We start from the raw sequence: 16,658 nt of genomic DNA, 5'->3' as shown, positions 1-16,658 counted from the left end.
GGAGTGATTCTCCAAGAACCCAACAGCCCTTTTTAGGGCTACAATAACATTATACTTTTTTTTTTTTATTTGCAGCTAGTACCATATTGTGAGGAATTTGCAGGGGGACTTGCTACCGTTGTGTTTAGCTCTTAGTGACACACATATCCACCTCAAACACCAAAGTGGGAAAATTTATTAGGGGTTTGATTTCAATTAGGCACAGTCTGCCATTTACTTTTTATTTTACGTTTATTTTTTTAATAACTCAGTGTCATCTCATCTGGCATAGTAGTGTGCTTTCATACTTGGCTAGAAAATAGCCATAGGAGAATCCAAACGGCTTACTTACGCCTACAGTAGCGTTATATATATTTGATTTCTGGTTGATCTGCTGGTGGCTGTACTTGCTGCAGTGCATCTACTAGCAAATTGTGAGCAATTTGTAGTGAGACTTGCGACCGCTGTGTTTAGCGCTTAGTGACGCACATATCCATTGCAAAGACCGAAGTGGGAAAATTTATTAGGGGTTGGATTTCAATTAGGCACAGTCTGCCATTTCCTTTTTTATTTTACGTTTATTTTGTTTAATAACTCAGTGTCATCTCATCTTGCATAGTAGTGTGCTTTCATACTTGGCTAGAAAATAGCCATAGGAGAATCCAAACGGCTTACTTACGCCTACAGTAGCGTTATATATATTTGATTTCTGGTTGATCTGCTGGTGGCTGTACTTGCTGCAGTGCATCTACTAGCAAATTGTGAGCAATTTGTAGTGAGACTTGCGACCGCTGTGTTTTGCGCTTAGTGACGCACATATCCATTGCAAAGACCGAAGTGGGAAAATTTATTAGGGGTTGGATTTCAATTAGGCACAGTCTGCCATTTCCTTTTTTATTTTACGTTTATTTTTTAATAACTCAGCGTCATCTCATCTGGCATAGTAGTGTGCTTTCATACTTGGCTAGAAAATAGCCATAGCAATAGGATAGCATCGTTTGGTTTTAAAAACTAAAAAACACAAAAAAAAAAACAAAAAACACAAAAAAAAGTTAAAAAAAAATTAAAGTTATAACTCTCATTTTAAAAATGTTTAACCCGAGGGCTAGGGGTAGAGGACGAGGGCGGGGACGTGGGCGTCCAACTACTGCAGGGGTCAGAGGCCGTGGTCCTGGGCGGGGTGAGACACCACCTGCTTATGAGGGAGCAGGGGAACGCCGCAGAGCTACACTCCCTAGGTTCATGTCTGAAGTTACTGGGACTCGTGGTAGAGCACTGTTGAGGCCAGAACAGTGCGAACAGGTGATGTCGTGGATTGCCGACAATGCTTCGAGCAATTTGTCCACCAGTCAGTCTTCCACGCAGTCCACCCATGTCACCGAAATCGGCACTCCTCCAGCTCCTGCACCTCAGCCTCCTCCCCCCCAGTCTGCCCCCTCCAAGGAAAATTTGGCATTTGAACCGGCATACTCTGAGGAACTGTTTTCTGGACCCTTCCCACAGTCACAAACCACTTGTCCGGTTGCTGCTGAGCAATTTTCCGATGCCCAGGTTTTCCACCAGTCGCAGTCTGTGGATGATGATGACCTTCTTGACGTAGTGGAAGAAGTGTCTAAAGAGGTGTCCGACGATGAGGAGACACGGTTGTCAGACAGTGGGGAAGTTGTTGTTATGGCAGGAAGTCCGAGGGGGGAGCAGACTGAGGGATCGGAGGATGATGAGGTGACAGACCCAAGCTGGGTTGATAGGCTGGGTGAACACAGTGCTTCTGAGACAGAGGAGAGTCCTCGACCAGAACAGGTTGGAAGAGGCAGTGGTGGGGCCAGACGGAGAGGCAGGGCCAGAGCTGGTGCATCAGCGCCAATTGTGTCAACTAGTGAAGCTCCCGTGGCGAGGGCTCCTGCGGCGAGGGCTAGATTTTCAGAAGTCTGGAGGTTCTTTAAGGAAACACCGGATGACCGACGGACTGTGGTGTGCAACATTTGCCAAACCAGGATCAGCAGGGGTTCCAGCACTACTAGCTTAACTACCACCAGTATGCACAGGCATATGAATGCTAAACACCCCACTCAGTGGCAACAAGCCCGTTCACCTCCGGCCGTGCACACCACTGCTCCTTCCCCTGTGTCAGCTGATAGTCAGCCCCCTGCCCAGGACCCTGCCACAAAAACCCCATCGTCGCCTCCACGATCCTCCACAGCATCCACCAGCGTTCAGCTCTCCATACCCCAGACGCTGGAGCGGAAACGCAAATATAGTGCAACCCACCCGCACGCCCAAGCCCTTAATGTCCACATCTCCAGATTGCTTAGCCTGGAGATGCTGCCCTATAGGCTAGTAGAGACCGAGGCCTTTCGCAACCTCATGGAGGCGGCCGCCCCTCGGTATTCGGTCCCCAGCCGCCACTACTTTTCCCGATGTGCCGTCCCAGCCCTGCACCAGCACGTGTCAGACAACATCATCCGTGCCCTGACCAACGCCGTTTCTGACAAGGTCCACCTGACCACGGACACGTGGACGAGTGCTGCCGGGCAGGGCCACTATATATCGCTGACGGCACATTGGGTTAACTTGGTGGAGGCTGGGACCGAGTCTGACCCTGCGGCTGGTCATATACTGCCGACGCCGAGGATTGCGGGGCCTACCTCGGTCCAGGTGTTTCAGGCCTACTATGCCTCCTCCTCCTCCCACCCCTCCTCCTCCTCCGAATTACCATCCGTGGGCATGGCGCCATCAGTCGGTAGCTCTAGGCACAGCAGCAGTGCCGTCGCTAAGCGACAGCAGGCGGTGCTCAAACTGATGAGCCTAGGCGATAAAAGGCACACCGCCCAAGAGCTATTACAGGGCATCACGGCGCAGACTGATCTGTGGCTGGCACCGCTGAACCTGAAGCCAGGCATGGTTGTGTGTGACAACGGCCGTAACCTGGTGGCGGCTCTGCAACTCGGCAGACTGACACATGTGCCATGCCTGGCCCATGTGTTAAATCTGATAGTTCAGCGTTTCCTCAAGACATACCCCAATCTGTCTGATTTGCTCACGAAGGTGCGCCGCATCTGTGCGCATTTCAGGAAGTCCAGCACAGATGCTGCCACTCTCAGGGCAGCGCAGCGCCGCCTCCAACTGCCCGCTCACCGACTGTTGTGCGACGTGCCCACGAGGTGGAATTCAACACTGACCATGTTATCCAGAGTTTACCAGCAGCGCCGAGCCATTGTAGACTGCCAGATGTCAACTTCCACCAGAACTGGTAGTCAGGTCAGTCAGCTTCCTCAAGTCTACAATGAGGAGTGGACGTGGATGTCTGATATCTGTCAGGTGCTGAGTAACTTTGAGGAGTCAACACAGATGGTCAGTGGCGATGCCGCCATCATCAGCCTCACCATCCCGCTGCTTGGCCTGTTGAAAAACTCTCTGATCAGCATGAAGTCGGAAGCTTTGCGCTCGTCACAAGAGACGGGGGAAGAAGATTCCCTTGTTGATAGCCAAAGCACCCTTAGGTCTGTTTCTCAGCGCATATCGGAGGAGGTGGAGGTGGATGAGGAGGAAGAGGAGGAGAATGTTGGCGAGACACAAGAGGGGACCATTGTTGAGTCATTCACTGTTCAGCGTGTATGGGCAGAAGAAGAGGAGTTGGAGGAGTTGGAGGAGGAGGAAATGGACAGTCAGGCCAGTGAGGGGAGTGAATTCTTACGCGTTGGTACTCTGGCGCATATGGCAGATTTCATGCTAGGCTGCCTATCCCGTGACCCTCGCGTTCAAAGAATTTATTCCAGCACCGATTACTGGGTGTTCACTCTCCTGGACCCACGGTACAAGCAAAATCTTTCCACTCTCATCCCTGGAGAGGAAAGGAGTGTGAGAATGCATGAATACCAGCAGGCCCTGGTTCACAAGCTGAAACAGTATTTCCCTTCTGACAGCGCTAGCGGCAGAGTGCGTAGTTCTGCGGGACAAGTAGCGAGGGAGAGTAGGTGAGCAGGCAGCTTGTCCAGCACTAGCAAGGGTACGCTTTACAAGGCTTTTGCCAGCTTTATGTCACCCCAGCAAGACACTGTCACCTGTCCCCAGTCTCGGCAGAGTAGGGCTGATCTTTACAGAAAGATGGTGAGGGAGTACGTAGCTGACCATACCATCGTCCTAAATGATCACACAGCTCCCTACAACTACTGGGTTTCAAAGCTGGACATGTGGCACGAACTGGCGCTGTACGCCTTGGAGGTTCTTGCCTGCCCTGCCGCTAGCGTCTTGTCCGAGCGGGTTTTCAGTGCAGCTGGTGGCATCATCACCGATAAGCGTACATGCCTGTCGACTGACAGCGCTGACAGGCTGACGCTTATTAAGATGAATAAAGCCTGGATTTCTCATAATTTCCCATCTCCACCAGGTGAAGGAAGCTCAACCTGAATAATTTCTGCACTCCTCCTCCTCCTCATTTTCCTCCTTCTCCTCCTCTTTGTACAGTAAAGCAGAGGAAACTGGCTATTTTTTGACAGGGCCCACTGGCTCTAGCTATAGTACTTTATGCATTTAATTTTTCTGGAGGGCCACCTACCCGGTCCTCTGTTTTAAACAATTTTTGGGAGTGCCACATACAGGCACTCAATCTATTCAATTTTTCTGGAGGGCCACCTACCCGGTCCTCTGTTTTAAACAATTTTTGGGAGTGCCACATACAGGCACTCAATCTATTCAATTTTTCTGGAGGGCCACCTACCCGCTCCTCTGGTTTGAAAACTTTTTTGGACTGCCACATACAGGCACTCAATCTATTCCATTTTACTGGAGGGCCACCTACCTGCTCCTCTGGTTTGAAAAGTTTTTTGGACTGCCACATACAGGCACTCAATCTATTTCATTTTTCTGGAGGGCCACCTACCCGCTCCTCTGGTTTGAAAACTTTTTTGGACTGCCACATACAGGCACTCAATCTATTCCATTTTACTGGAGGGCCACCTACCTGCTCCTCTGGTTTGAAAACTTTTTTGGACTGCCACATACAGGCACTCAATCTATTACATTTTTCTGGAGGGCCACCTACCTGCTCCTCTGGTTTGAAAACTTTTTTGGACTGCCACATACAGGCACTATCCAAATTAAATTGTCTCCATAGCAGCCTCCACACGTTGTCTCCATTGCTACCTCCAAAAGTCGTCCATATAGCTGCCTCCATACATCGTCCCCTTATCAAACGAGGTGTGTCAGGCAGAAATTTGGGTTGTTTTCATGGATTCCACATCAAAGTTGTTAACTTTGTCGCCACCCTACTGTGTTATCCACAAAATATACTGGCAAACTTTTATCATTTACCAATATTATTTCAGCGCTTCTTGCGCATCTGTTTACATTCCCCTCACCCGGCATATCCTAAACTTATAAGAACGCTACTACACTTGATCTTATACAAAAGGTTCTTAGAAGTGCTGTTTGGGGAGTAGCCTAGAGACAGGGGCTTGGATTGGCGAAAGCTCGCCTGGCAGCGGAGCGCCAGCTCCATGCGCATCATGCGCTTCTTGCGCATCTGTTTACATTCCCCTCACCCGCCATATCCCAAACTTATAAGAACGCTACTACACTTGGTGCAGGCTGGGACCGAGTCTGACCCTGGGGCTGGTCATATACTGCCGACACCGAGGATTGCGGGGCCTACCTCGGTCCAGGTCTCAAAGGTCTAGTATACCTCCTCCTCCTCCCACCCCTCCTCCACCTCCTCCTCCTCCGAATTACCATCCGTGGGCATGGCGCCATCAGTCTGTAGCTCTAGGCACAGCAGCAGTGCCGTCGCTAAGCGACAGCAGGCGGTGCTTAAACTGCTGAGCCTAGGCGATAAAAGGCACACCGCCCAAGAGCTATTACAGGGCATTCCACATCAAACTTGTTAACTTTGTCGCCACCCTGCTGTGTAATCCACAAAATATACTTGCAAACTTTTATCATGTACCGATATTATTTGAGCGCTTCTTGCTCACCTCCTTTGGTTCCTCTCTGCCACCCATTGGTTTGAAGCCTGAGTCCATTTAGAGTATGTTGCCATGCCACTCTCTAGCCTGCCGCTGCTGCCGCTGCCTCTGCATGCCGTCCCCTGTAGTGTCAGGGTCAATTATTGGATGTTTTACATGCTATCTAGCTTCATTCTGTCACTCTGTCATGGCCATGCTGTTGCCCATAGTTTTGGCATAATGGTGCGATTAAGCAGCCTCAGAGGCATCCATGCATGCTGCCCCTGCTGTTTCCTGTCCATTTCCATGGTGTTTCCATCCTTTTCTGAGGTTCCCAGGTGTTTGGCCAAGCTTCCCTGTGCAGAGCCTTGGTCCCCTTGAAAAATGCTCGAGTCTCCCATTGACTTCAATGGGGCTCGTTATTCGAGACGAGCACTCGAGCATCGGGAAAAGTTCGTCTCGAATAACGAGTACCCGAGCATTTTAGTGCTCGATCATCTCTAGTGTTAATTAATTGAAAAAGAATGTCTTCTGATAAGTTAGCAGATGTATGCAAACATCTACAATCTATTCTTCACTGTTCTGCGCGTATATTATCTCCTGACAAGTTAGCAGATGCGAAGAACAGTGAAGAATAGATTAAAAACAGTGAACACAGTGACCACAGGATCATTTAAGTGAAAAATGCAGTGAAAATTACAGTGAAGAACAGATTGCAGATGTTCGGCACATCTGCTTACTTGTCGGGAGATACGCTGTTCCGGGATCCGCTCCTCTTCTTCCACTGAAGTCTCCCCAATGTCTCCCTGCTGCCCGATGTCTCCCTGCTGCCCCATGTCTCCCTGCTGCCCCATGTCTCCCTGCTGCCCGATGTCTCCCTGCTGCCCGATGTCTCCCTGCTGCCCGATGTCTCCCTGCTGCCCGATGTCTCCCTGCTGCCCGATGTCTCCCTGCTGCCGCTTCCCCGGTGTCTCTGTGCTGCTCCCCGGTGTCTCTGTGATTCTCCCCGGTGTCTCTGTCCTGCTCACCGTGTTCTTCAATGTGTTCTTCACACATATATATTGTTCTTCACATACTATTTTGTTCGCACCGTTCCGCGCGTATCTTCCGACAAGTAAGCAGATGTGCCGAACATCTGTAATCTATTCTTCACTGTGTTTTTCAGTTAAATGATCCTGTGTTCACTGTGTTCACTGTTTTTATTCTATTCTTCACTGTTCTTCACTGTGTTTTTTTAATTAAATGCTCGATCTCGAGCAGGGGAAATACTCGTCCGAGCAACGAGCCGTTCTGAGTACCTTAATACTCGAACGAGCATCAAGCTCGGACAAGTATACTCGCTCATCTCTATTCAGGACTTAAGGGACACAGGGATACTTAACATGTTTATTTTTATAACACATCTAGGGAAAGGGTGTGATTTTTAAGAGGATTTTTTTAAATTTATTTAACTTTTTATTATTTTTTTAAATGTATTTGTAGACCTCCTAGGATACTTTAACACTACAGGGTCTACTCACAGGCTTAAAGATCCTGTTATGATAGCCATAGAACCTTGAGCTAGGGTGATGGCTGTCATAGCAACCGGCTAAGGACCACCAATGATGTAAGTGTGGTGTTGGCTGTATAAAAGATGGCAGCGCCATCTCCTTAAGGGGCTTGAATGTGGGGTTTAGCCACTCCATACTTTCTCAGAAGACATGGGACCTACAGATATAGGTGTTAATAATAATCCCTGAATGTACAAGTGATTCAGTATTCCTGTTATTTATGCTTGTGCTGTGTGCAGACACTCAGTGATTCTTTGCTTACATATGTGACCACTGATGAAGAATAGGAGAAGCTGCTGCAGGATAAGTATGACTCATCCTGCTCCCTACCTACCTCCTTTATGTGTCAGTGAGGACAGACAGTAAAAAGAGAGACACAGTGGGGCTCATTTGTCGAACTGTTCATCTTTTTCAGGGCTAAAACAGCTTGCACAGGTAAATAAGAAGTGTCTGCACTGGGATTGTGGCGCACGCGACCCTTTTTGTGGCGCAGCTGTGCTGGCTTCCATGTGACATAATTTAGTGGGCATGACATTGGTTGGTCCGGGCACTGTCTTTAACTTTCAAGCCCTAGCACTAAGGCTCACCACTAAAAAGATGATGAACTCTACAGGACCAGTGCGGGGAAGCGGCACATTCAAGATTACAGGCGCACACACTTAGTGAATGGCCGCACGCAGCATTATACACGGACAATGCACTTTCAGTGAACTCCGGTGACCTTATAAGTAAATGCACCCCAGTGGGTGATGCCATGAGGACAGCTTATAGCAGTGAGATAGAGGAAGCTATGTGTGTGCAGAGGACAGCATGGTGAGAACAGGGAAAGACTGAAGTTTTCAAAAGAGGCAAAGACACAGGAACATCTACATGCAGATATGTCTAATGGAAGAGATTTATTAAAAAGTTGCCAACCCTTTTTAAGACATAAATTCCTTCATATATTAATTTACCTTTACTCAAATCTGCCAGTTCTTTATTGTCCAGTAAATGGAACAAATGCTCTGAGATTCCTTACAATTTTTTGCCTGCAAAAACTGGTCACTGAAAGTCGTCCTTTAACGTTTAACATTTCAAACAATGTGTGATTAGGGTCATTCTGGGCTCCCATCACTTTTTATGTATACGCTCAGCTTAAAAATCGTGAAAACCCACAACGGATACGCTGGGTGTATGTATTGACATATAGGGGCACATTTACTTACCTGGTCCGCGAAGTTCCCTGAAAGTGCTTTGCCCGACGATCATGCCCATCTGCCGCGATTCACTAAGATCATGCTCCCGATATCCTGCATCCTGTGTCGCTTCCCCGCTCAGGTCCGACGGAGTTCACCTTCTTCTTCCTGGTGCATGTAAGTACTTGATCTTTTGACACAATCTGAAAGTTAAATCCCGTGCTCAGTCCGAATCAGTCGGATCGTCATAAGCCCACCATCGGATTTCTGTCGCATGGAAACCAGTGCAGCTGAGCCGCAATCTGATCGCATGCAACACAATCCCCAGTTAAATATCTGTTCCAGCCGTGCAAAACTCGAAAACGTCAGAAAAAAACCAGCAAAAGTGCATCCGTGGACCCTTAGTGAATAAGCCCCATAGTGGCAGACGGAGGCACGGTTGTTTCATCCATCTGACCACTATACGTCAGATCTAAAGGTAGAGACATCTTTCCATCCTGCTCCCTCCTGCTGAGCGCATATAGATTCAGCAAAGGCAATAGAAGACTATGAGGAGCGGACGGAGTGTATTGCATCCCTCCTCCAAGCGTCACTGAGCAGATTTGCCGTTCAGCAGGAGGGAGGGACTCGGTGATGTCACTGTTCATATTTGGATAGTAACATCACTAAGGAAACACCCCATACATCGGCAGCAGCCATTCATCTGCATTCAAGATGGATGAGGGGGTCCAGGGCGACGTCTCCTACTGTATAAGTATAAAGTGGGACACGTCTGCGCTATACATTGTAAGGACATGTCAGACTTGGTGAAAAGTTCACTTGAACTTAGTCAAGATTCTCTTTTCTACCACCTTTGAGAAGCCCTCAGGTTTATTCTTAGCTACCCCATCTGCCCTTTTGTCCGCTTTATCAATGTTATTGAAAACTCTAATGCACATTGAAAAGGCGAAACAAACGGCAACGAAACAGAAGTTGTCTACCACATCATAAAACATCAGAAGTAGAGATGAGCGAGTATACTGCTGGGTGGAGTATTAGCATACTCGGACCGGCTTGTTACTCGCACAGGTATTTCCCCTGCTCGCGATCGAGCATTAAATTAAGTGAAGGACAGTGTTTTTATTGTTTAATAAAATATTCCAGATGTTTCCTGATGTTTTTCTTGTAAGAACACATTGATAGAACACTATTCTTCACTTTGCAGGTGTTTGTGCGTGTCTCCCGCTAGGTTCGGAGATACGCGCGCACATCTGCAAAGTGAAGAATAGAATTAAAACATTAAAAACAGTGAAGACAGGAGCATTTAAGTGCAGAACACATTGAAAGAACAATATTCTTCACATTGCAGATGTTTCAAACATCTCCGAACCTAGCGGGAGACACGCGCGCACACCTGCAATGTGAAGAATAGTGTTATTTCCATGTGTTCTAACAAGTAAAACATCAGGAAACATCTGGAATATGTAATTAAGCGCTGTGTTATTTTACTGTTCTGTTTTAGCAAAAAAATGCTCGGGTCTCCCATTGACTTTAATGGGGCTCGTTATTCGAGATGAGCACTTGAGCATCGGGAAAAGTTTGTCTCGAATAACGAGCACCCGAGCATTTTAGTGCTCGCTCATCTCTAATCAGAAGCATCTTCTTGGAGATGTTAAATGACCTGAGTTTACGTAAAAAGTATATGCCAGACAAGCCTTTTGCTACAGCTTTTTGAAGCATCTGTATTTATTGGATTTACCTTGGACATACACTTACATATGTTTACCATCATCTTCTTTTTTTTACATACAAAGTTAATGAATATGCAGACCCAGGGAAATAACACATATGTACTCACTATATCCTGCGCCCATTCAAGATTGAACAGGCGCAGGATTAGGCCCAACTGGATGAATCTTCCTGATACATCTGCCTCGCCGGAGGGGTGGGGACTAGAGATGAGCGAGTATACTCGTCCGAGCTTGATGCTCGTTCGAGTATTAAGGTACTCGAAACGGCTCGTTGCTCGGACGAGTATTTCCCCTGCTCGAGATCGAGCATTTAATTAAAAAAACACAGTGAAGAACAATGAAGAATAGAATAAAAACAGTGAACACAGGATCATTTAAGTGAAAAAGACAGTGAAGAACACAGTGAAGAATAGATTACAGATGTTCGGCACATCTGCTTACTTGTCGGAAGATACGCGCGGATTGGCAGCAGGGAGACATCAAGCAGCAGGGAGACATCAAGCAGCACGGGGAGACATCGGGCAGCGGGGAGACATCGGGCAGCGGGGAGACATCGGGCAGCACGGGGGAGACATCGGGCAGCACGGGGGAGACATCGGGCAGCACGGGGGAGACATCGGGCAGCACGGGGGAGACATCGGGCAGCACGGGGAGACATCGGGCAGCACGGGGGAGACATCGGGCAGCACGGGGAGACTTCAGTGGAAGAAGAGGAGCAATCCCGGGACAGCGTATCAACCCGACAAGTAAGCAGGTGTGCCGAACATCTGTAATCTATTCTTCACTGTGTTTTTCACTTAAATGATCCTGTGTTCACTGTTTTTATTCTATTCTTTACTGTTCTTGTCGGGAGATAATATACGCGCGGAACAGTGAAGAATAGATTGCAGATGTTTGCACACATCTGCTTACTTATCAGAAGACATTCTTTTTCAATTAAATAACACATTTTATTCCTGAACCATGGTCCCTCTGAAAAATGCTCGGGTCTCCCATTGACTTCAATGGGGCTCGTTATTCGAGACGAACACTCGAGCATCTGGAAAAGTTCGTCTCGAATAACGAGCACCTGAGCATTTTAGTGCTCGCTCATCTCTAGTGGGGACTACATCATATAATAGTGCAACTAGTGCCGGTGTATGATATATAACCTCCATGGCGTTCTATTTAAGATAAGAATCTCATCTTTCAGATGACAGCAGGATTGTTCAGTGAGCCACAACCAGAGATAGAGACAGTTACAGCAAAGCTTGGGATGCAAGTGATCTGAAGGATTCTCATGTTTAACCCCATAATGCTGTAACTTAGCGCTCATCGTCCGCAGAACTGATGCCAGTGCAGCTCGAAAATGGAGCTGTGCCGGCATCGGAATACACTGGATGTCAGCTGTAACTAATATCCTAGTGTAACACCCACGATTGGATTGGGCTCTGACCGCGGGTGTTTAACCCATGAAATGCTACATTTAGTGAGACCACAGCATTTAACATGCTCATCGTTTTCAGGGGGGTGCCAATCTATGTCATGGCAGCAATGAGGTCTGATCAGGACCCCCAGGCTGTCCTCAGGCAGTGCCTGTAAGATCCTTTCTACGATCAGTCACCAGAGGGTTTTGATAAAGCTAGCAGTGTGACACTGCTACATCTAAGGTAGCGCTAGGAGCTCATTGCTTTATTGAGCAGCTCCAAGTACCTTTTTTATGAGTGACAAGTCCTCTTTTAATGCCAATGTATTAACACAACATTTTCGCAATTTCTATTATCCACGGTTTTTGTATGGATCATCTGGTTTTCTCAAAGACATCAAACATATCAAAAATTAAAGATAGTTCATGTAGCATTAGTAAATTAGAAATCTATTTTTTTAAATAATTAAGGTTAAGATAGGGCCTAATTTGCTGATCGGTGCTAATCCTGAATTAGTTTGGTTGTGTAGATTTTTTAACTCCAACATGATTTGAGACCTTTGAATTACTATTAATGTACTAAAAAGGTCTCAAAAACAAGCAATCGTGCAAAACGTCACAAACAAACCCAAAAACAATGGGGCAAATTCACTTACCTGGTCCTGTTGCTATCACCGATTTGGACGAGGATGATATCCGGTGCGATTAATGCAGATCGTGCGCCCAAGTTCCTGCATCCGTCGCTTCCCCGCCGAGGTCCACCGGAGTTCACATTCTTCTTTCCGGTGCTTGTAAGTGCGTGTCTTGCAACACAAATCTAAATGTTAAATCTTGCACGTTGTCCGAATCAGTCGGGTTGTCCGACAGCCCGCCCCCCAATTTCTGGGGCAATACGATCGTGTGCACCAAAATCCCCTGTTAAATGCTGTTAAAAATGTAAATCGTCGGGAAACCGACAAAAATGCGCTCCGCGGACCCTGAGTAAATGAGCCCCAATGTATGAAAAGACATAACCAAGTTTAGTACATAAGGCACAAGAGAGAAAATCGGGAAAAACACACCGAATTGTGCTACGTGTGCAAACCTACCGTACATACCCAATGTTGCGTGTATGTCCAATGTCCAGCCAAAACCATTTACAGAATACAGGCGGTCTCATACTTAAGGACACCCGACTTACAGATAACCCCTAGTTAAAGACGGACCCTTCTGGTGACCTCTCTGGTTGCTTTATATAGTCCCAGACTGAAATAATCATCTCTTAACTGTCTGCAATGAAGCTTTATAGATAATTCTTGGTCTCATTACAGCTAAAAATTTTGAAACTCTGATTGTTATTGCGGCAAAATCTTTTTTATCTGGATCTACAAAATATACAGTTTCGACTTACATACATATTCAACAGGAACAAACCTGTGGACCCTATCTTGTATGTAACTCGTGGACAGCCTGCAATTAAATTAAAAAAGATATATTTGTTGAAACCAAAATAGCCCTACGTGTCATGCTAAAGTCATTATTAGTAAAGACACGGGAAGTTGGGTATAATGTGCAAAAAGTACAAAGTTGCAAAAGGACTCAATACACTTTTTGCCACTTCGATTCCCACAGTTGATCAAGTTCTGTAAGTTAAGATCTGGGTTGAGATGATTTATAGAAGCATCAACAGTGTAAGGATATTTTTGACAACCATAATAATAACGTGGAGAGGTAAGTGTGAGAAATACATAGGGGGAGGGTTCTCCTTCTAGTTTTTGTGTCTAGTTTTTGTGAGTTTTTTTTTAATTCTAGATCAGTGCCTCTAAGTCTAAAATGCATCTGTTCATCTGTTGTCGAGGATGCAAAATTTTCTGGTGCATAAATGTAACAAAAAAATCTGCTCTGATTCAAGTCAAGTTCACTGGCTGGGACTAGAAGAGCTTTTGCACATTTTTTGGTGACTTTTTAAAAAACTGTAGATAGTCAATGCAACTAACAAACAAGAAAACATCTAGATAAAAAAAAATGAAAAAAGCAAAGTCCTGCTTGGAGTCCTGCAGAAAGAGTTAAAGTGCAGAAAAAATGTGCAGTTTACCACTGCTCAAAAGTTAGCAACTTTTTAAACCTAACATTCTAAGCAATTTTCAGTGTTTTGCCTGATATATCTTTAAAATCCAGACGGAGGCATATAAAAAAAAATCATAATTTTGGTGCAAATCCAGGGAAAATGGTGCAATTTTGCCGCAAACAAACTCCAGTCCTGAGCAGGCGTAGGCAAAAGTTTACAAGAGGTTTATGAGAGGCTTACGACTGTCATCTCTGTTCTCTTCTGCAGCATCCTGCACTTTAATCTAACATTGTCAAGTCTAAAAAGCCTGTCCAGCATAAGAAACACATTATTATATATTTGGCAAAGTAATATCTTGGGGATCCATCAAGATTTTGAGGGAAATGTATCTTTTTTTGAAATTTTATCTTCTTAGTATGAAAAAGTTGCAAATTTCTGTCCATTTTTTGCAGCTTTTCCTTCATTGTACTGCATCTTGTGGTGCACGGGTCCCGGCTCGCTGTAATGTTATTATAATTCTAGCTGTTTAGTCATCTGTTTGTTGTATTGACTTTCTGTATTGTGACTTTTTAAAAAGTTGCAAACATAATGTGCAAAATCTCATCTGGTCCTTAGGTGGCAAGAAACAGGACAAACAACTTTTTGTGCAAAAATGTGTCTTTTTAAAAAGTCGCATCCCCCACACCTGACACCAGTGTTAGACTGACAAGCACTGGTCCAGGTTATTTTGTAATTCTTTGTTTTATGTCTTAAATTAAATCATCTTTATTAGAATTTTTAGATGATACAGGACCATCAGATTACATTTCGGAAAATAATATACAATTGCGGGTACCAGCTATTGTAGCTATAGATAGACTTCTTTTTAAAAAATAGATTTAAAACTCACCCAGATTTTATGAATTAGTTCAGCTAAAAACATGAAGGTCTGAAAACCTGAAGAGTCAAACGAATTGATTCTAATGCCAAAAATATTGAATCCCAGTTGCTTCCAGTGTATTGGGGCCAACGCTTTGTGAATTTCTGAGCTCCGACTCTCAGCAATAAACTGAATCTGAGCGGCTAAAGAGTAGTCAAAGAAGGAAGGTCATGCCAATTCTCTCTTTCACTTCTTCCTACAAAGTCTCTCCGTCTTAGTTTGAAGTCTCTCCCTTCCCCACAACAATTTATTAGTCCTAATTAAGTCCTAATTAAGAACAGTTTTCATCCAAACGAGCAAGGACAGTCACATAGAACGTAAATGAGTGTAGGTAGTAAAATCATTTTGAATAGCTTCGTTCTTTCCGCCTTTGATAAACAACCCAAATGCTGACTTTTGTTTTTAATTTCTCTAATCACGGGACTCTATTCTGCTCTATTTAGCTTAGCATAGTCACCTACCCTTGTATTAATAGTTAAATCTAAGTAATCATAAGTTTGACCCTTTTCTAGGTTATGCACCATTAATTCCGGCATCTTCTATAATTGATCGGAATCAATAGGACAAAGAATCGACTTTTGCCAATTTATTTCGAGCCTTGATCTGGCTCCAAACTCTTTCAGTACAGGAACTAATGTAGTAGAGTCCCTCAAACAAAGCATAAAATATCACCTTGTCCCGGGGTCACCACATCTGCCACCTATTACCCCTTCCACTGACCTGATCTTAACAAAATAGGGGACAGCTCTGCCTCAGCCCTCGTGACAACAAGAAAAACTTAGTAGATTCTCCATTAATCCTTACACAGGCTCTACTTATCAGCATGTTATACCTTCAAACCTTTTCACTACTTTTACCCCCAGCCCAAATTTCTCGAGCATCTCAAATGATTGGCAACTTCACATCCGAATTCAAGGTAGGAATTACTAGAAAGGCCTCTATTTCCAATGGTTCCTTATTCTTTTTAACAATTAGAACTGTGGTGGCTTCATACGAGGAGCAAGGGAATAAACCTGATTCTTAAGAGATATCTCCCATAACTTACATAAAATGGGGAGTACCATAATAGTTCCCCATATTTCTTTTGTACAGGTGGTCCCCTTCTTAAGAACACCCGACTTACAGACGACCCCTAGTTACAAACAGACCTCTGGATGTTAGTAATTTACTCTACTTTAGACTCGGCTACAATAAACAGCTATAACAGTTAACAGAGGTGTCAAAAAGGGTGTCAAATTTGGAGCAGTAGCAGTAACTTCGAGACACGTTAAATAAATATGCTCATATGTATTATAATTAGCAGTAGAAGTACTGGGTGTTTTTTAAAGAACAGAATAGAGTAAAAAGAAAAGAAGTGAGTGAGAGAAAAATACAACTGGAATATGAAGAAAGTGACCCGACCAAGACAGTAAGAAGGCACAGATATATTGATGGCCCACATATGGTGGTGCTGGGTTTTGTGTCGCCTCTTGCCACTTTAATGTTTCTACATGGTTACTCTCTTCTTCTTAGATTCTGACCTTTCAGACCTTCTCCGACTTCTCTCAGACCTTTATCCTGAATACGAGTTAGATTTAGGCTGCTAATTTGGACTTACCCTTTGCAGTCTGGTTTGAACTTGCTTCGTGTTAGCTTGTCTACTGACTTCATCAGACCTTTACAAACTTTGCTTTCTCCACTTTGTATTGGATTTGCTGTCTTGATCTTTATCAGAAAATTAAACAAAACATAACTTTAAATCAAAAAGTATACAAAAAGTGTGGGGGGGCAGGCATGAGTCTAAATATTATAACCCTATACCACCCACTATGATGCCAGTTAGGTATAAGTATTTTAGATCTAACTAGTCATCATGGAGCAGGGGTGAATTTGGGGTCACATGGGGAGAGAAGAAAAATTCTGAGATCCAAAAGG

This window comes from Engystomops pustulosus, chromosome 6 (genome assembly GCF_040894005.1).
Source record: "Engystomops pustulosus chromosome 6, aEngPut4.maternal, whole genome shotgun sequence".
Lineage (NCBI taxonomy): Eukaryota > Metazoa > Chordata > Amphibia > Anura > Leptodactylidae > Engystomops > Engystomops pustulosus.
The sequence above is the reverse complement of the archived record's forward strand: the minus strand, read 5'-3'. Positions refer to the sequence as shown.